Source organism: Callithrix jacchus, chromosome 11, assembly GCF_049354715.1.
Source record: "Callithrix jacchus isolate 240 chromosome 11, calJac240_pri, whole genome shotgun sequence".
In the NCBI taxonomy this organism is placed as follows: Eukaryota; Metazoa; Chordata; class Mammalia; order Primates; family Cebidae; genus Callithrix; species Callithrix jacchus.
The window spans coordinates 129,564,037-129,585,861 of NC_133512.1; positions in this window are offsets into that span (position 1 = coordinate 129,564,037).

The following is a 21,825-nucleotide window of genomic DNA, read 5'->3' on the forward strand; positions in this document are numbered from 1 at the left end:
TTTAGAATTTTTTCGATTCACGTAAAATTGGAATTTCGGTATTTTATATGAGAGAGAATACTGAGTTAGTGTATATACTCCAAAACAGACTCGAATAACGCATTGTATATTTTATCTAAGAGAGTATATTCAGAGCCATTTTCTTTTAACTATGGGGCGCCTAGATTTTATTTAGATTTTTTTCGATTTGCGTAAATTCGTATTTCGGTATTTTACATGACAGAGCATACTAAGTAGGTGTATATGCTCCAAAACAGAGTAGAATAGGGCATTGTATATTTTTTCTGACAAATTATATTCAGAGCAATTTTGTTTATAACATTGGGGTGCCTAGATAATATTTAGATTTTTTTGATTTGGGTAAAATTAGAAATTCTGTATTTTACATAAGAGAGCATATTGAGTTGGTGTATATACTACAAAACAGAGTAAAGAAGGGCATTGTATATTTTTTCTGACAGATTATATTCAGAGCAATTTTGCTTTTAACATTCGGGAGCGTAAATAATATTTAGATTTTTTTGGATTTGCTTAAATATAGAATTTCTGTATTTTACATGAGAGAGCATACTGAGTTGGTGTATATACTCCAAAACAGAGTAGAATAAGGCATTGTATATTTCCTCTAACAGACTATATTCAGAGCCATTTTCTTCTAAATTTCCGGCGCCTAGATATTATTTAGATTTTTTTCGATTCGCGTAAAATTAGCATTTTGGTATTTTACATGAGAGAGCATTCTGAAGTGGTGTATATACTCCAAAACAGGGTAGAATAAGGCATTGTATATTTTTTATAACAGACTATATTCAGAGACATTTTCTTTTAACTTTTGGGCACCTAGATATTATTTAGAATTTTTTTGATTCGCATAAAATTAGAATTTCGGTATTTTACATGAGAGAGCATATTGAGTTGGTGTATATACTCCAAAACGAAGTAGAATAGGGCATTGTATATTTTTTCTGAGAGAATATATTCAGAGCAATTTTTTTTTAACATTGGGGTGCCTATATAATATTTAGATTTTCTTGTTTCGGGTAAAATTTGAATTTCGGTATTTTACATGAGAGAGCATACTGAGTTGGTGTATCCAAAACAGAGTAGAATAAGACATTGTATATCTTTTCTAACAGACTATATTCAGAGCCATTTTCTTTTAACTTTGGGGCGCCTAGATATTATTAAGATATTTTTGATTCGCATAAAATTACCATTTCAGTATTTTACATGACAGAGGATATTGAGTTGGTGTATATACTCCAAAACAGAGTAGAAGAGGGCATTGTATATTTTTTTTGACAGATTATGATCAGAGAAATTTAGCTTTTAACATTGGGGTGCCTAGATATTATTTAGATTTTTTTCAATTCACGTAAAATTAGAATTTCGGTATTGTACATGAGAGAGCATACTGAGTTGGTGTATATATTCCAAAACAGAGTAGAATAGGGCATTGTATATTTTTTCTGACAAATTATATTAAGAGCGATTTTTTATAACATTGGGGAGCCTAGATAATATTTAGATTTTTTTCGATTTGCGTAAATTTAGAATTTCGGTATTTTACATGAGAGAGCATATTGAGTTGGTGTATATACTCCAAAACAGAGTAGAAAAGGGCATTGTATATTTTTTCTGAAAGATTATATTCAGAGCAATTTTGCTTTTAACAATGGGGTGCCTAGATAATATTTAGATTTTGTCGGTTCGTGTAAAATTTGAATTTCGGTGTTTTACATGGGAGAGTATATGGAGTTGGTGTCTATACTCCACACAAAGTAGAAAAGTAAACTCTGTATATTCTCTGACAGATTATATTCAGAGCAATTTAGCTTTTAACACTTGGGTGCCTAGATAATATTTAGATTTGTTTCGATTCACGTAAAATAAAAATTTCTTTATTTTACATGAGAGAGCATATTGACTTGGTGTATGTACTCCAACACAGAGTAGAAAAGGGCATTGTATATTATTTCTGACAGATTATATTCAGAGCAATTTTGCTTTTAACATTGGGGTTCCTAGATAATATTTAGATTTTTTTCGATTCTCGTGAATTTAGAATTTTGTATTTTACATGACAATGAATGTTGAGTTGGTGTATATACTCCAAAGGAGAGTAGAATAGGGCATTGTATATTATTTCTAACAGATTATATTCAGAGCAATTTTGTATTTAACATTGAAGTGCCTAGGTAATATTTATATTTTTCAATTCGTGTACAATTAGAATTTTTGTATTTTACATGAGAGAGCATATTGAGTTGGTGTATATACTCCAAAAAATGTAGAAACGGGCATTGTGTATTATCTCTGACAGACTATATTCCGAGTAATTTTGTTTTTAACATTGGGGTGCCTAGATAATATTGAGATATTTATGATTCGGGTAAAATTAGAATTTCTGTATTTTACATGAGATAGCATACTGAGTTGGTGTATATACTTGAAATCATAGTAGAATAAGGCATTCTTTATTTTTCCTAACAGACTATATTCAGAGCCATTTTCTTTTTACTTTTGGGTGCCTAGATATTATTTAGATTTTTTTCGATTCACGTAAAATTAGAATTTCGGTATTTTTCCTTAGAGAGCATATTGAGTTGGTTTATATATTCCAAAACAGGGTAGAAAATGGCATTGTATATATTTTCTCACAGATTATATTCAGAGCAATTTTGTTTTTAACATTGGGGTGCCTAGATAATATTTACATTTTTTCAATTCGGGTAAAATTAGAATTTCTTCATTTTACATGAGAGAGCATACTAAGTGTGGGTATATACTACAAAACAGAGTAGAAAAGGGCATTGTATATTTTTTCTAACAGATTATATTCAGAGGAATTTTGCTTTTAACATTGGGGTGCCTAGATATTATTTAGATTTTTTCGATTCGGGTAAAATTAGAATTTCTGTATTTTATATGGGAGCGCAAACTGAGTTGGTGTATATACTCCAAAAGAGAGTAGAGTAAGGCATTTTATATTTTTTCTAAGAGACTATATTCAGAGCCATTTTCTTTTAACTTTGGGGCGCCTAGATATTTTTTAGATTTTTTTCATTCTCGTAAAATTAGAATTTCGGTATATTACATGAGATAGCATATTGAGTTGTTGTATATACTCCAAAACAGATTAGAAAAGGGCATTGTATATTTCTTCTGACAGAATATATTTAGGGCAATTTGGCTTTTAATATTGGGGTGCCTAGATAACATTTAGATTTTTTTCAATTCACTTAAAATTAGAATTTTGTTATTTTATATGAGAGAGCATACAGAGTTGGTGTATATACTTGAAATCAGAGTAGAATAAGGCATTGTATATTTATTCTAACAGACTATATTCAGAGACTTTTTTTTTACCTTAGGGGCGCCTAGATATTATTTAGATTATTTTCGAGTCACATAAAATTAGAATTTTGTTATTTGATATGAGAGAGCATATTTAATTGGTGTATATACTCCAAAACAGAGTAGAAAAAGGCATTGTATATTTTCTCTGACAGGTTATATTCAGAGCAATTTTGCTTTTAACATTGGGGAGCCTACATAATATTTAGAATTTTTTCGATTTGCTTAAATATATAATTTCTGTATTTTACAAGAGAGCATATGGAGTTGGTGTATATACTCCAAAACAGGGTAGAATAGGGCATTGCATATTTTTCTGAGAGATTATATTCAGAGCAATTTTCTTTTTAACATTTGGGTGCCTAGATAATAGTTAGATTTTTTCAATTTGTTAAAATTAGAATTTCGGTATTTTATATGAGAGAGCATACTGAGTTGGTGTATATACTTTAAAATAGATTAGAATAAGGCATTGTATATTTTTTCTAACACACTATATGCAGAGCCATTTTCTTTTAACTTTGGGGTGCCTACATATTATTTAAATTTTTTTCAATTCGCGTAAAATTAGAAATTTGGTATTTTACATGACAGAGCATATTGAGTTGCTGTATATACTCCAGAACAAAGCGGAAAAGGGCATTGTATATTATTTCTGACAGATTATATTTAGATCAATTTTGCTTTTAACATTGGGGTGCCTAGATAATATTTAGAATTTTTTCGGATCCCTTAAATATAGAATTTCTGTATTTTACATGAGAGAGCATATGGAGTTGGTTTATATGCTTCAAGAAAGGGTAGAATATGGCGTTGTATATTTTTTCTGAGAGATTATATTCAGAGCAATTTTTTTTTTAACATTTGGGTGCCTAGATAATATTTAGATTTTTTCGATTTTGTTAAAATAAGGATTTCGGTATATCACATGAGAGAGCATACTGAGTTTGTTTATATACTTTAACAGAGAGTAGAATAAGGCATTGTATATTTTTTCTAACACACTATATTCAGAGCCATTTTCTTTTAACTTTAGGGTACCTAGATATTATTTAGATTTTTTTCGATTTGCTTAAATATAGAATATCTGTATTTTACATGAGAGAGCATATGGAGTTGGTGTATATACTCCAAAACAGAGTAGAAAACGGCATTGTATATTTTTTATGACAGATTAAATACAGAGCAATTTTGTTTTTAACATTGGGGTGCCTAGATAATATTGAGATATTTATGATTCGGGAAAAATTAGAATTTCTGTATTTTACATGAGAGAGCATACTGAGTTGGTGTATATACTCGAAAACATAGTAGAATTAGGCATTGTATATTTTTCCTAACAGACTATATTCAGAGCCATTTCCTTTTTACTTTGGGGTGCCTAGATATTATTTAGATTTTTTTCGATTCGCGTAAGATTAGAATTTCGGTATTTTTCCTTAGAGAGCATATTGAGTTGGTTTATATAATCCAAAACAGAGTAGAAAAGGGCATTTTATATTATTTCTCACAGATTATATTCAGAGCAATTTTGCTTTAACATTGGTATGCGTAGATAATAGTTAGAATACTTTCGATTCACTTAAATATAGAATTTCTGTATTTTACATGAGAGAGCATATGGAGTTTGTGTATATACTCCAAAACAGAGTAGAATAGGGCATTTTATATTTTTTTCCATTGATTATATTCAGAGCCACTTTTTTTTTAACATTGGGGTGCCTAGATAATAGTTACATTTTTTCGATTCGAGTAAAATTAGAATTTATGTATTTCACATGAGAGAACATATGGAGTTGGTGTATATACTCCACAAAAGCGTAGAATAGGGCATTGTATATTTTTTCTGACAGATTATATTCAGAGCAGGTTTGTTTTTTAGATTGGGGTGCCTAAAGAATATTTAGATTTTTTTGATTTGGGTAAAATTAGAATTTCTCTATTTTACTTGAGAGCGCTAACTGAGTTGGTGTATATACACCAAAACAAAGTTGACAAGGGCATTGTATATTTTTTCTGACAGATTATATTCAGAGAAATTTTGTTTTTAACACTGGGGTGCCTATATAATATTTAGATTTTTTTCGATTCGCTTAAATACGGAATTTCTGTATTTTACATGAGAGAGCATATGGAGTTGGTTTATGTACTCCAATACAGAGTAGAAAATGGCATTGTATATTTTTTATGACAGATTATATTCAGAAAAATTTTGTTTTTAACATTGGGGTGCCTAGATAATGTTTAGATTTTTTTGATTCGGGAAAATTTAGAATTTCTTTATTTTACATGAGAGAGCATACTGAGTTTGTGTATATACTCCAAAACACATTAGAATAAGCTATTGTGTATTTTTTCTAACAGACTATATTCAGAGCCATTTTCTTTTAACTTTGGGGTGCCTCGATATTATTTAGATTTTTTTTTGATTCGCGTAAGATTAGAATTTCTGTATTTTACCTGAGAGAGCATATGCAGTTTGTGTATATACTCCAAAACATAGTAGAATAGGGCATTGTATATTTTTTCTGACTGATTATATTCAGAGTAATTTTGTTTTAACATTGGGGTGCCTAGATAATATTTAGATTTTTTCGATTTGAGTAAAATTAGAATTTCTCTATTTTAAATGAGAGAGCATATGAAGTTAATGTATATACTCCAAAAAAGAGTAGAATAGGGCATTGTATATTTTAACTGACAGATTATATTCAGAGCAGTTTTGTTTTTAACATTGGGGTGCCTACAGAATATTTAGATTTTCTCAATTCGGGTAATATTAGAATTTCTGTATTTTACATGAGAGCGCAAACTGAGTTGGTGTATATACTCCGAAACAGAGTAGAAAAGGGAATTGTATATTTTTTCTGACAGATTATATTCAGAGAAATTTTGCTTTTAACATTGGTGTGTCTAGATTACATTTAGATTTTTTTCGATTCACGTAAAATTAGAATTTCTGTATTTTACATGAGAGAGCATACTGAGTTGGTGTATATACTCCAAATCAGAGTAGAATAAGGCATTGTATATTTTTTCTAACAGACTATATTCAGAGCCATTTTCTTTTAACTTTAGGGCGCCTGGATATTATTTAGATTTTTTTCAATTCACGTAAAATTAGAATTTCGGTATTTTACATGACAGAGCATATTGAGTTGGTGTATATACTCCAATACTAAGTGGAAAAGGGCATTGTAAATTATTTCTGATAGATTATATTCAGAGAAATTTTTCTTTTAACATTGGGTGCCTAGATAATATTTAGATTTTTTTCGATTCGCTTAAATATAGAATTTCTTTATTTTACATGAGAGAGCATATGGAGTAGGTGTATATACTCCAAAAAAGAGTAGAATAGGGCAGTGTATATTTTTCTGACAGTTTATATTCAGAGCAATTTTGATTTTAACATTCGGGTGCCTAGATAATATTTAGATTTTTTTCGATTCGCTTAAATATAGAATTTCTGTATTTTACATGACAGAGCAAATGGAGTTGGTGTATATACTCCAAAACAGAGTAGAAAAGGGCATTGTATATTTTTTATGACAGATTAAATTCAGAGCAATTTTATTTTTAACATTGGGGTACCTAGATAATATTTATATTTGTTCAATTCAGGTAAAATTTGAATTTATGTATTTTACGTGAGAGAGCATACTGAGTTGGTTTATATACTCCAACACAGAGTAGAATATGGCATTGTATATTTTCTCTAGCAGACTATATTCACAGCCATTTTCTTTTAACTTTTGGGTGCCTAGATATTATTTGGACTTTTTTCGATTCACTTAAAATTAGAATTTCGATATTTTACCTGAGAGAGCATATTGAGTTGGTGTATATACTCCAAAACAGAGTAGAAAAAAACATCGTATATTTTTTTTTAATTTTTTTATTGGATTTTAGGTTTTGGGGTACATGAGCATAGCATGCAAGACAGTTGCGTAGGTACACACATGGAAGTGTGCTTTGCTTTTCTTCTCCCCTTCACCCACATTTGGCATTTCTCCCCAGGCTATCCCTCCCCACCTCCCCCTCCCACTGGCCCTCCCCTTTTCCCCCCAGTAGACCCCAGTGTTTAGTCCTCCCCTTTCTGTGTCCATGTGTTCTCATTTTTCATCACCCACCTATGAGTGAGAATATGCGGTGTTTCATTTTCTGTTCTTGTGTCAGTTTGCTGAGGATGACGTTCTCCAGATTCATCCATGTCCCTACAAACGACACAAACTCATCATTTCTGATTGCTGCATAATATTCCCTGGTGTATATGTGCCACATTTTTCCAATCCAGTCTATTATCAATGGGCATTTGGGTTGATTCCAGGTCTTTGCTATTGTAAACAGTGCTGCAATGAACATTCGTGTACATGTGTCCTTATAGTAGAACGATTTATAGTCTTTTGGATATATACCCAGTAATGGGATTGCTGGGTCAAATGGAATTTCTATTTCTAAGGCCTTGAGGAATCGCCACACTGTCTTCCACAATGGTTGAACTAATTTACACTCCCACCAACAGTGTAAAAGTGTTCCTTTTTCTCCACATCCTCTCCAGCATCTGTTGTCTCCAGATTTTTTAATGATTGCCTTTCTAACTGGCGTGAGATGGTATCTCAATGTGGTTTTGATTTGCATCTCTCTGATGACCAGTGACAATGAGCATTTTTTCATATGATTGTTGGCCTCATATATGTCTTCTTTTGTAAAGTGTCTGTTCATATCCTTTGCCCACTTTTGAATGGGCTTGTTTGTTTTTTTTCTGTAAATCTGAGTTCTTTGTAAATTCCGGATATCAGCCCTTTGTCAGATGGGTAGACTGCGAAAATTTTTTCCCATTCTGTTGGTTGCCGATCCACTCTAGTGACTGTTTCTTTTGCCGTGCAGAAGCTGTGGAGTTTCATTAGGTCCCATTTGTCTATTTTGGCTTTTGTTGCCAATGCTTTTGGTGTTTTGCTCATGAAGTCCTTGCCTACTCCTATGTCCTGGATGGTTTTGCCTAGATTTCCTTCTAGGGTTTTTATGTTACCAGGTCTTATGTTTAAGTCTTTAATCCATCTGGAGTTAATTTTAGTGTAAGGTGTCAGGAAGGGGTCCAGTTTCTGCTTTCTGCACATGGCTAGCCAGTTTTCCCAACACCATTTGTTAAACATGAAATCCTTTCCCCATTGCTTGTTTTTGTCAGGTTTATCAAAGATTGTATAGTTTTATGTATGTTGTGTTGCCTCCGGTGCCTCTGTTTTGTTCCATTGGTCTATATCTCTGTTTTGGTACTAGTACCATGGTGTTTTGATTACTGTAGCCTTGTAGTATAGTTTGAAATCCGGTAGTGTGATGCCCCCCGCTGTGTTCTTTTTGCTTAGAATTGACTTGGCTATGCGGGCTCTCTTTTGGTGCCATATGAAGTTCATGGTGGTTTTTTCCAGTTCTGTGAAGAAAGTCAGTGGTAGATTGATGGGGATAGCGTTGATTCTGTAAATTACTTTGGGCAGTATAGCCATTTTCACGATATTAATTCTTCCCAACGATGAACATGTAATGTTTCTCCATCTGTTTGTGTCCTCTCTGATTTCGTTGAGCAGTGGTTTGTAGTTCTCCTTGTAGAGGTCTCTTACGTTCCTTGTGAGTTATATTCCAAGGTATTTTATTCTTTTTGTAGCAATTGCGAATGGCAGTTCGCTCTTGATTTGGCTTTCTTTAAGTCTGTTGTTGGTGTAGACGAATGCTTGTGATTTTTGCACATTGATTTCATATCCTGAGACTTTGCTGAAGTTGCTTATCAGTTTCAGGAGTTTTTGGGCTGAGGCAATGGGGTCTTCTAGGTATACTATCATGTCATCTGCAAATAGACAATTTGGCTTCCACCTTTCCTATTTGAATACCCTTTATTTCTTTTTCTTGCCTGATTGCTCTGGCTAGAACTTCCATTACTATATTGAATAGGAGTGGTGAGAGAGGGCATCCTTGTCTAGTGCCAGATTTCAAAGGGAATGCTTCCAGTTTTTGCCCATTCAGTATGATATTGGCTGTTGGTTTGTCATAAATAGCTTTTATTACTTTGAGATACGTTCCATCGATACCGAGTTTATTGAGGGTTTTTAGCATAAAGGGCTGTTGAATTTTGTCAAATGCCTTCTCTGCGTCGATTGAGATAATCATGTGGTTTTTGTTTTTTGTTCTGTTTATGTGGTGAATTACATTGATAGACTTGCGTATGTTGAACCAGCCTTGCATCCCTGGGATGAATCCTACTTGATCATGATGAATAAGTTTTTTGATTTGCTGTTGCAATCGGCTTGCCAATATTTTATTGTTCATCATGGATATTGGCCTGAAGTGTTCTTTTCTCATTGGGTCTCTACCGGGTTTAGGTATGAGGATGATATTGGTCTCATAAAATGATTTGGGAAGGATTCCCTCTTTTTGGATTGTTTGAAATAGTTTTAGAAGGAATGGTACCAGCTCCTCCTTGTGTGCCTGGTAGAATTCGGCTGTGAACCCGTCTGGACCTGGGCTTTTTTGTGTGGTAGGCTGTTAATTGCTGCCTCAACTTCAGACCTTGTTATTGGTCTATTCATAGTTTCAGCTTCCTCCTGGTTTAGGCTTGGGAGGACACAGGAGTCCAGGAATTTATCCATTTCTTTAAGGTTTACTAGTTTATGCACATAGAGTTGTTTGTAATATTCTCTGATGATGGTTTGAATTTCTGTGGAATCTGTGGTGATTTCCTCTTTATCATTTTTTATTGCATCTATTTGGTTGTTCTCTCTTTTCTTTTTAATCAGTCTGGCTAGTGGTCTGTCTATTTTGTTGATCTTTTCAAAAAACCAGCTCTTGGATTTATTGATTTTTTGAAGGGTTTTTCGTGTCTCAATCTCCTTCAGCTCAGCTCTGATCTTAGTTATTTCTTGTTTTCTGCTGGGTTTTGAGTTTTTTTGATCTTGCTCCTCTAGCTTTTTCAATTTTGACGATAGGGTGTCAATTTTGGATCTCTCCATTCTCCTCATATGGGCACTTATTGCTATATACTTTCCTCTAGAGACTGCTTTAAATGTGTCCCAGAGGTTCTGGCACGTTGTGTCTTCGTTCTCATTGGTTTCGAAGAACTTCTTTATTTCTGCCTTCATTTCGTTGTTTACCCAGTCAACATTCAAGAGCCAGTTGTTCAGTTTCCATGAAGCTGTGCGGTTCTGGGTCGGTATCTGAATTCTGAGTTTTAACTTGATTGCACTATGGTCTGAGAGACTGTTTGTTATGATTTCAGTTGTTTTGCATTTGTTGAGCAGTGCTTTACTTCCAATTATGTGGTCAATTTTAGAGTAGGTGTGATGTGGTGCTGAGAAGAATGTGTATTCTGTGGATTTGGGGTGGAGAGTTCTGTAAATATCTATCAGGTTTGCTTGCTCCAGGTCTGACTTCAAGCCCTGGATTTCCTTGTTGATTTTCTGTCTGGTTGATCTGTCTAGTATTGACAGTGGAGTGTTAAAGTCTCCCACTATTATTGTGTGGGAGTCTAAGTCCTTTTTGTAAGTCATTAAGAACTTGCCTTATGTATCTGGGTGCTCCTGCATTGGGTCCATATGTGTTTAGGATCGTTAGCTCTTCTTGTTGTATAGATCCTTTTACCATTATGTAATGGCCTTCTTTGTCTCTTTTGATGTTTGTTGCTTTAAAGTCTATTTTATCAGAGATGAGAATTGCAACTCCTGCTTTCTTTTTGCTTTCCATTAGCTTGGTATATCTTCCTCCATCCCTTTGTTTTGAGCCTTTGTGTATCCTTGCCTTTGAGATGGGTTTCCTGGATACAGCACACTGATGGGTTTTGGATTTTTATCCAATTTGCCAGTCTGTGTCTTTTGATTGGTGCATTTAGTCCATTTACATTTAGGGTTAATATTGTTATGTGTGAATTTGATACTGCCATTTTGATGCTAAGTGGCTGTTTTGCCTGTTAGTTGTTGTAGATTTTTCATTATGTTGAAGCTCTTTAGCATTCAGTGTGATTTTGGAATGGCTGGTACTGGTTGATCCTTTCTATGTGTAGTGCCTCTTTTAGGAGCTTTTGTAAAGCAGGCCTGGTGGTGAAAAAATCTCTGAGTACTTGCTTGTTCGCAAAGGATTTTATTTTTCCTTCACTTCTGAAGCTCAGTTTGGCTGGATATGAAATTCTGGGTTGAAAGTTCTTTTCTATAAGAATGTTGAATATTGGCCCCCACTCTCTTCTGGCTTGTAGTGTTTCTGCCGAGAGATCTGCTGTGAGTCTGATGGGCTTCCCTTTGTGGGTGACCCGACCTTTCTCTCTGGCTGCCCTTATTATTCTCTCCTTTATTTCAACCCTGTTGAATCTGACGATTATGTGCCTTGGGGTTGCTCTTCTTGCGGAATATCTTTGTGGTGTTCTCTGTATTTCCTGCAATTGAGTGTTGGCTTGTCTTGCTAGGTGGGGGAAATTTTCCTGGATGATGTCCTGAAGAGTATTTTCCAGCTTGGATTCTTTCTCTTCGTCCCCTTCTGGTACACCTATCAAACGTATGTTAGGTCTTTTCACATAGTCCCACATTTCTTGGAGACTTTGTTCATTCCTTTTTGCACTTTTTTCTCTGATCTTGGTTTCTCGTTTTATTTCATTGAGTTGGTCTTCGACTTCAGATATTCTTTCTTCTGCTTGGTCAATTCGGCTATTGAAACTTGTGTTTGCTTCGTGAAGTTCTCATATTGTGTTTTTCAGCTCCTTTAATTCATTCATATTCCTCTCTAAGTTATCCATTCTTGTTATCATTTCCTCGAATCTTTTTTCAAATCTTTTTTCAAGGTTCTTAGTTTTTTTGCATTGATTTAATACATGATCTTTTAGCTCACAAAAGTTTCTCATTATCCATCTTCTGAAGTCTAATTCCGTCATTTCATCACAGTCATTCTCCGTCCAGCTTTGTTCCCTTGCTGGTGAGGAGATTTGGTCCTTTCTAGGAGGCGAGGTGTTCTGGTTTCGGGTGTTTTCCTCCTTTTTGCGCTGGTTTCTTCCCATCTTTGTGGATTTGTCCGCTGGTTGTCTGCGTAGTTGCTGATTTTTCGGTTGCGTCTCTGAGTGGACACCCAGAATGTTGATGATGAAGTATTTCTGTTGCTTGGTTTTCCTTCTACCAGTCTAGCCCCTTTGCTGTACGACTGCTTAGGTCTGCTCCAGACCTTGCTTGTCTGGGGTGTACCTCTAGCAGCTGTGGCACAGCGAGGGATGCTACCAGTTTCTTTTTCTGCTATCTTTGTCCCAGGATGATGCCTGCCTAATATCAGTCTTTTGGATATAGAGGGGTCAGGGAGCTGCTAGAGGAGACAGTTTGTACTTTATAGGGGTTTAATTGCTGAGCTGTGCGCTCTGTTGTTCCTTCAGTGCTGTTAGGCTGCTGTGTTTGATTCTGCTGCAACAGAGCTCATTAAAAAACCCTTTTTTTTTTCTTTTCTCAAATGCTCTCTGTTGAGGGGTTTGGGCTTTATTTTTGGATGTTCGATGAGGTGTCCTGCCCAGCTAGAAGGCAGACTAGCCACTGTTTGGTTGCCAGGCTCTGCCCTGCTGTTGTGTCATTCGCCCTTTTCCGGCAGGCTCTGCTGTGGTCTCCGCCACGCCCTGCGTCCGAGTCTCTTCGTTGTAGCGTGTTGCCTCAGCAACGGCTGGCTGTCAGCAGTGGGCGTGTATCTCTGTTGGGGCGGGTTGCCTCAACAACGGCTGGCTGCGTCAGCAGTGGGCGTGTATCTCAGTTGGGGCGGGTTGCCTCGGTAGTGGTGGATGCCCCTTCCCCACAGAGCATCTCGGGCCATCTGCTTAAGATAGTTTGAAATCGCGGTTTTGTTCGTCCCACTGGGTATCCCAAACGATCTGTCCCTGCAATCCCCTGGGCTGGGCTACTGTGCAAGTCTCGTTCAGTCTCAAGTCCAGCCCTATCAAGTCTCAGGTTGCCAGTTCAACAAGGCACCTGGACAAGCGCGCACTGTAGGGATTGCTGGGTAGGGCCGGCCGCCGCTGCCCTGGCTGCCGGCTTCGCCAGGCAGACCTACTGCCTGGCGTCCTGTGTCTTTTTATACATGAAAGTTTCCCCGTTCTGTGGGCAACATAGATCAGTCTGGAAATGCAGCACTGACTCACCGTTTGCGGACTCAACGCGGGCTCCAATCCTGGGTTCTTCTCACAGCGCCATCTTGAGTCCCCTCCCTGCCATTTTCTTTTAACTTTGAGGCGCCTAGATATTATTTAGAATTTTCGATTCACGTAAAAATAGAATTACGCTATTTTACATGAGAGAGCATATTGAGTTGGTGTATATACTCAAAAACAGAGTAGAAAAGGGCATTGTATATTTTTTCTGACAGATTATATTCAGAGGAACTTTGCTTTTAACATTGTGGTGCCTGGAAAATATTTAGATTTTTTTCGATTCACGTAAAATTAGTATTTCGGTATTTTACATGAGAGAGCATACTGAGTTGGTGTATATACTCCAAAACAGAGTAGAATAGGGCATTGTATATTTTCTCTAACAGACTATATTCAGAGCCATTTTATTTTAACTTTGTGGCACCTATATATTATTTAGATTATTTTCGATTCACATAAAATTAGAATTTTGATATTTTACATGAGAGTGCATATTGAGTTGGTGTATATAAGCCAAAACAGATTAGAAAAGGGCATTGTATATTTTTTCTGAGAGATTATATTCAGAGCAATTTTGCTTTTAACATTGTGTTGCCTAGATTGCATTTAGAATTTTTTCGAATCACGTAAAATTAGAATTTCGGTATTTTACATCAGAGAGCATAGTGAGTTGGTGTATATACTCCAAAACAGAGTAGAATAAGGAATTGTATATTTTTTATAACAGGCTATATTCAGAGATATTTTTTTTAACTTTGGGGTGCCTAGATATTATTTAGATATTTTTCGATTCACGTAAAATTTCAATTTCGGTAATTTACATGAGAAAGCATATAGTGTTGGTGTATATACTACAAAACAGAGTAGAAAAGGGCATTTTATATTTTTTTCTGACAGATGATATTCAGAGCAATTTTTCTTTTAACATTGGGGTGCCTAGATAGTGTTGAGTTTTTTTCGATTCGCTCAAATATAGAATTTCTGTATTTTACATGAGAGAGCATATGGAGTTGGTGTATATACTCTAAAACAGAGTAGAATAGGTCATTGTATATTTTTTCTGAAAGATTATATTCAGACTAGTTTTGTTTTTAACATTGGGGTGCCTTGATAATATTTAGATATTTTCGATTCGGGTAAAATAGAGTTTTTGTGTTTTGCATGAAAGAGCATATTGAGTTGGTGTATATACTACAAAACAGAGTAGAAGAGGGCATTGTATATTTTCTCTGACAGATTATACCCAGAAAAATATTGTTTTCAACATTGGGGTGCCTAGATAATATTTAGATTTTTTTCGATTTGCTTAAATATAGAATTTCTGTATTTTACATAATTGAGCATATGGAGTTAATGTATATACTCCAAAACAGAGTAGAATAAGGCATTGTATAATTTTCTAACAGACTATATTCAGAGCCATTTTCTTTTAACTTTGGGGCACCTAGATATTATTTAGATTTTTTTCGATTTGCATATAATTAGAATTTTTTTATTTTACATGAAAGAGCATATTGAGTTGGTGTATATACTCCAAAACAGAGTACAAAAAAACATTGTATATTTTTTATGAGAGATTATATTCAGAGCAATTTTGCTTTTAACATTGGGGTGCCTAGATAATATTTAGATTTTTTTCGATTCACGTAAAATTAGAATTTCGGTATTTTACACGAGAGAGCATTCTGAGTTTGTGTATAAACTCCAAAAGGGAGTAGAATAGGGCATTGTATATTTTCTCTAACAGACTACATTCAGAGCCGTTTTCTTTCAGCTTTGGGGCTCCTAAATATTATTTAGATTTTTTTGGATACATGTAAAATTAGAATTTCGGTATTTTACATGGGAGAGCCTATTGAGTTGGTGTATATACTTCAAAACAGAGTAGAATAAGGCATTGTATATTTTTTCTGACATATTATATTCAGAGCAATTTTGCTTCTAACATTGGGGTGCCTAGATAGTATTTAGATTTTTTTTGATTCGTTTAAATATAGAATGTCTGTATTTTACAAAAGAGAGCATATGGAGTGTGTGTATATACTCCAAAAAAGAGTAGAATTGGGCGTTGTATATTTTCATTGACAGATTATATTCAGAGCAATTTTGTTTATAACATTGGGGTGCCTAGATTATATTTAGATCCTTTCTATTTGGGTAAAATTAGAATTTCTCTATTTTACATGAGAGAGCAAACTGAGTTGGTGTATATACTCAAAAACAGAGTAGAATAAGGTATTGTATTTTTTTTCTAACAGACTATATTCAGAGCCATTTCCTTTTAACTTTGGGGCACCTAGATATTATTTAGATTTTCTTCGATTCGCCTAAAATTAGAATTTCCGTATTTTACATGAGAGAGCATATTGAGTTGGTGTATATACTCCAAAACAGAGTAGAAAAGGGCATTGTATATTTTCTCTGACAGATTATATACAGAGCAATTTTGCTTAAAATATTGGGGTGCCTAGATAATATTTAGATTTTTTTTGATTCGCTTAAATATAGAATTTCTGTATTTTACATGAGAGAGCATATGGAGTTGGTGCATATATTCCAAAACAGAGTAGAATAGGGCATTGTTTATTTTTTCTGACATACTATATTCAGAGCAATTTTGTTTTGAACATTGGGGTGCCTAGATATTATTTAGATTTTTTTCGATTTATGTAAAATTAGAATTTCGGTATTTTACAACAGAGAGAATACTGAGTTGGTGTATAGACTCCAAAACAAAGTAGAATAAGGCATTTTATATTTTTTCTAACAGACTATATTCAGAGCCATTTTCGTTTAACTTTGGGGCGCCTAGATATTATTTAGATTTTTTTGATTAGCGTGAAATTATAATTTCCATATTTTCCATGAGAGAGCATATTGTGTTGGTGTATATACACCAAAACAGAGTAGAAAAGGGCATTGTATATTTTTTCTGACAGATGATATTAAGAGCAATTTTGCTTTTAACATTGGGGTGCCTAGATAATATTTAAATTTTTTTCGATTCACATAAAATGAGAATTTCTGTATTTCACAAGAGAGAGCATACTGAGTTGGTGTATATACTCCTAAACCGAGTAGAATAGGGCATTGTATATTTCTTTTGACAGATTATATTCAGAGCAATTTTGTTTTTAACATTGGGGTGCCTAGATAATATTTAGATTTTTTTGATTCACGTAAAATTAGAATTTCTGTATTTTACATGAGAGAGCATACTGAGTTTGTGTATTACTCCAAAACAGAGTAGAAAAGGGCATTGTATATTTTTTCTGAATATATTCAGAGCAAATTTCTTTTTAACATTGGTGTGCCTAGATAATATTTAGATTTTTTTATTCATGTAAAATTTATATTTCCATATTTTACATGAGAGAGCATATTGAGTTGTTGTATATACTCCAAAACAGAGTGGAAAACGGCATTGTATATTTCTTCTGACAGATTATATTCAGTGAAATTTTGCTATTAACATAGGGATGCCTAGATAGTATTTAGATATTTTTCGATTCGCTTAAATACAGAATTTATGTATTTTCTATTAGAGAGCATATTGAGTTGGTGAATATACACCAAAACAGAATGGAATAGGGAATTTTATATTTTTTCTGACAGATTATATTCAGAGCAATTTTGCTTTTAACATAGGGATGCCTAGATAATATTTAGATTGTTTTCGATTGGCTTAAATATGGAATTTATGTATTTTTTATTTGAGAGCATATGAAGTTGGTGTATATACTCCAAAACAGAGTAGAATAGGGCATTGTATATTTTTTCTGACAGACTATATTCAGAGCTATTTTGTTTCAAACATTGGGGTGCCAAGATAATATTTAGATTTTTTCGATTCGGGTAAAATTAGAATTTTGGTATTTTACATGAGAGAGCATAGTGAGTTGGTGTATATACTCCAAAACAGAGTAGAATAAGGCACTGTATCTTTTCTCTAACAGACTATATTTAGAGCCGTTTTCTTTAAACTTTGCAGCGCCTATATATTATTTAGAGTTTTTCAATTTGGGTAAAATTTGAGTTTCATTATTTTATATGAGAGAGCATACTGAGTTGATGTATATACTCCAAAACAGAGTAGAATAAGGCATTGTATTTTTTTTCTAACAGACTATATTCAGAGCCATTTTCTTTTAACGTTGGGTCGCCTAGATATTATTTAGATTTTTCTCGATTCGCGTAAAATTAGAATTTTGGTATTTTACAAGACAGAGCATATTGAGTTGGTGTATATACTCCAAAACAAAGTGGAAAAGGGTATTGTATATTTTTTCTGACATATTAAATTCAGAAAAATTTTGCTTTTAACATTGGGGTGACTAGATAATATTTAGATTATTTTCGATTCCCTTAAATATAGAATTTCTGTATTTTACATGAGAGAGCATATGGAGTAGGTTTATATGCTCCAAAAAATAGTTGAATAGGGCATTGTATATTTTTTCTGACACTTTATATTCAGAGAAATTTATATTTTAACATTAGGGTGCCAAGATAATATTTAGATATATTTCGATTCGCTTAAATATAGAATTTCTGTATTTTACATGAGAGAGCATATGGAGTTGTTGTATATACTCCAAAAGAGAGTCGAATAGGGCATTGTATATTTTTATGACAGTTTGTTTTCAGAGCAATTTTGATTTTTACATTGGGGTGCCTAGGTAATATTTAGATTTTTTTCAATTCGCTTAAATATAGAATTTCTGTGTTTTACATGACAGAGCATATAAAGTTGGTGTATATACTCCAAAAAAGAGTAGAATAGGGCATTGTATATTTTTTCGGACAAATTACATTCAGAGCAATTTTGTTTTTAACATTGGGGTGCCTAGATAATATTTAGATTTTCTCAATTCGGGTAAAATTAGAATTACTCTATTTTACAATACAGAGCCCACTCAGTTGGTGTATATACTTCAAAACATAGTAGAATAAGGCATTGTATGTTTTCTATAACATACTCTAGTCAGAGCCATTTTCTTTTGACATTGGGATGCCGAGATACTATTTAGATTTTTTTCGATTCCCATAAAATTAGAATTTCGATATTTTACATAAGAGAGCATATTGAGTTGGTGTTTATACTCCAAAACAAAGTGGAAAAGGGCATTGTATATTTTTTCTGACAGACTATATTCAGAGAAATTTTGCTTTTAACATTGTGGTGCCTAGATAATATTTAAATTTTTTTCGATTCACGTAAAATTAGAATTTCTGTATTTCACAAGGGAGAGCATACTGAGTTGGTGTATATACTCCTAAAAAGAGTAGAATAGGGCATTGTATATTTCTGACAGATAATATTCAGAGAAATTTTGTTTTTAACATTGGGGTGCCTAGATAATATTTAGATTTTTTTCGATTCGGGTATAATTATAATTTCTGTATTTTACATGAAAGAGCACATTGGGTTGGTGTATATACTACAAAACAGAGTAGAAAAAGGCATTGAATATTTTTTCTGAGAGATTATATTCAGAGAAATTTTCCTTTTAACATTGGGGTGCCTAGATAATATTTAGATTTTTTTCGATTCGATTAAATATGGAATTTCTGAATTTTACATGAGAGAGCATATGGAGTTGGTGTATATACTCCAAAACAAAATAGAATAGGGCATTGTATATTTTTTCTGACAGATTATATTCAGAGCAATTTTGTTTTTAACATTGGTGGGCCTAGATAATACTTAGATTATTTCGATTCATTTAAATATAGAATTTCTGTATTTTACATGAGAGAGCATATGGAGTTGGTGCATATACTTCAAAACAGAGTCCAATAGGGCATTGTTTATCTTTTCTGACAGACTATATTCAGAGCAATTCTGTTTTTAACATTTGGGTGCCTTGATATTATTTAGATTTTTTTCGATTCACGTAAAATGATAATTTTGGTATTTTACATCAGAGAGAATACTGAGTTGGTTTGTAGACTCCAAAACAAAGTAGAATAAGGCATTTTATATTTTTTCTAACAGACTATATTCAGAGGCATTTACATTTAAATTTGGGGTGCCTAGATATTATTTAGATTGTTTTTGATTCGCGTGAAATTATAATTTCCGTATTTTCCACGTGAGTGCATATTGAGTTGGTGTATATACGCCAAAACAAATTAGAAAAGGGCATTGTATATTGTTTCTGAGAGATTATATTCAGAGAAATTTTGCTTTTAACATTGTGGTGCCTAGATTGCATTTAGATATTTTCGATTCGGTTAAATATAGAATTTTAGTATTTTACATGAGAGAGCATATGGCGTTGGTGTATATACTAAACAGAGTAGAATAGGGTATTGTATATTTTTTCTGACAGATTATATTCAGAGCAATTTTGATTTTAATATTGGGGTGCCTAGATAATATTTATATTTTTTTGATTCAGGTAAAATTAGAATTTCGGTATTTTACATAAGAGAGCATACTGAGTTGGTGTATATACTCCAAAATAGAGTAGAATAGGGTATTGTATATTTTTTTTAACAGACTATATTCAGAGCCATTTTCATTTAACTTTGTGGCGCCTATATATTATTTAGATTTTTTTCGATTTACGTAAAATTAGAATTTTGGTATTTTACATGAGAGTGCATATTGAGTTGGTGTATATAGGCCAAAAGAGAACAGAAAAGGGCATTGTATATTTTGTCTGAGAGATTATATTCAGTGCAATTTTTCTTTTAACATAGTGGTGTCTAGATTATATTTATATTTTTTTCAATTCACTTAAATATACAATTTTGGTATTTAAATGAGAGAGCATATTGAGTTGTTTATATACTCCAAAACACAGGAGAATAGGGCATTGTATTTTTTTTCTGACAGATTTTATTCAGACCAATTTTGTTTTTAACATAGCGATGCCTAAAAAATATTTAGATTTATTCGAATTGGGTAAAATTAGAATTTCTGTATTTTACATGAGAGAGCATACTGAGTTGGTGTATATACTCCAAAACAGAATAGAATAAGGCATTGTATATTTCTTCTAACAGACTATATTCAGAGGCATTTTCTTTTAACTTTGGGGCACCTAGATATTGTTTAGATTTTTTTCGATTCGCGTAAAATTAGAATTTCGGTATTTTACATGAGAGAGCATATGGGGTTGGTGTATATACTCAAAAACATAGTAGAATAGGGCATTGTATATTTTCTCTGACAGATTATATACAGAGTAATTTTGTTTTTAACATTTGGGTGCCTAGGTAATATTTAGATTTTTTCAATTCACGTAAAATTAGAATTTCTTTATCTTACATGAGAGAGCATACTGAGTTGGTGTATATACTCCAAAACAGAGTAGAATAAGCCATTGTATATTTTTTCTGACAGATTATATTCAGAGCAATTTTGCTTTTAACAATGGGGTGCCTAGATAGTATTTAGATTTTTTCAATTCGCTTAAATATAGAATTTCTGTATTTTACATAAGAGAGCATATGGAGTTGATGTATGTACTACAAAACAGAGTAGAATAAGGCATCGTATAATTTTTCTGACAAATTATATTCAGTGTAATTTTGTTTTTACATTGGGGTGTCAAGATAATATTTAGATTTTTTGATTCACGTAAAATTAGAATTTCGGTATTTTACATGAGAGAGCATATGGAGTTGTTGTATATACTCCAAAACAGAGTAGAATAAGGCATTGTATATTTTTCTAACAGACTATATTTAGAGCCATTTTCTTTTAACTTTGTGGTGCCTAGATATTATTTAGATTTTTTTCGATTCGCGTAAAATTAGAGTTTCAGTATTTTACAGGAGAGAGCATATTGAGCTCGTGTATGTACCCCAAAACAGAGTAGAAAAGGTCATAGTATATTTTTTCTGACAGATTATATTAAGAGCAATTTTGCTGTTAACATTGGGGTGCCTAGCTAATATTTAGAATATTTTCGATTCACGTAAAATTAGAATTTTTGTATTTTACATGAGAGCATACTGAGTTGGTGTATATACTCCAAAAGAGAGTAGAATAGGGCATTGTATATTTATTCTAACAGATTATATTCAGAGCAATTTTGTTTTTCCCATTGGGGTGCCTAAATAATATTTAGATTTTTTTCGATTCACCTAAAATGAATATTTCGTTATTTGACATGAGAGAGCATACTGAGTTGGTATATATAGTCCAAAACAGAGTAGAATACGGCAGGGTACATTTTTTCCAACAGATTATATTCAGAGCAATTTTGTTTTCAACATTGGGGTGTCTAGATAAATTTTGGTTTTTCGATTCTGGATAAATTAGAATTTCTGTATTTTTCATGAGAGAGCATATTGAGTTCGTG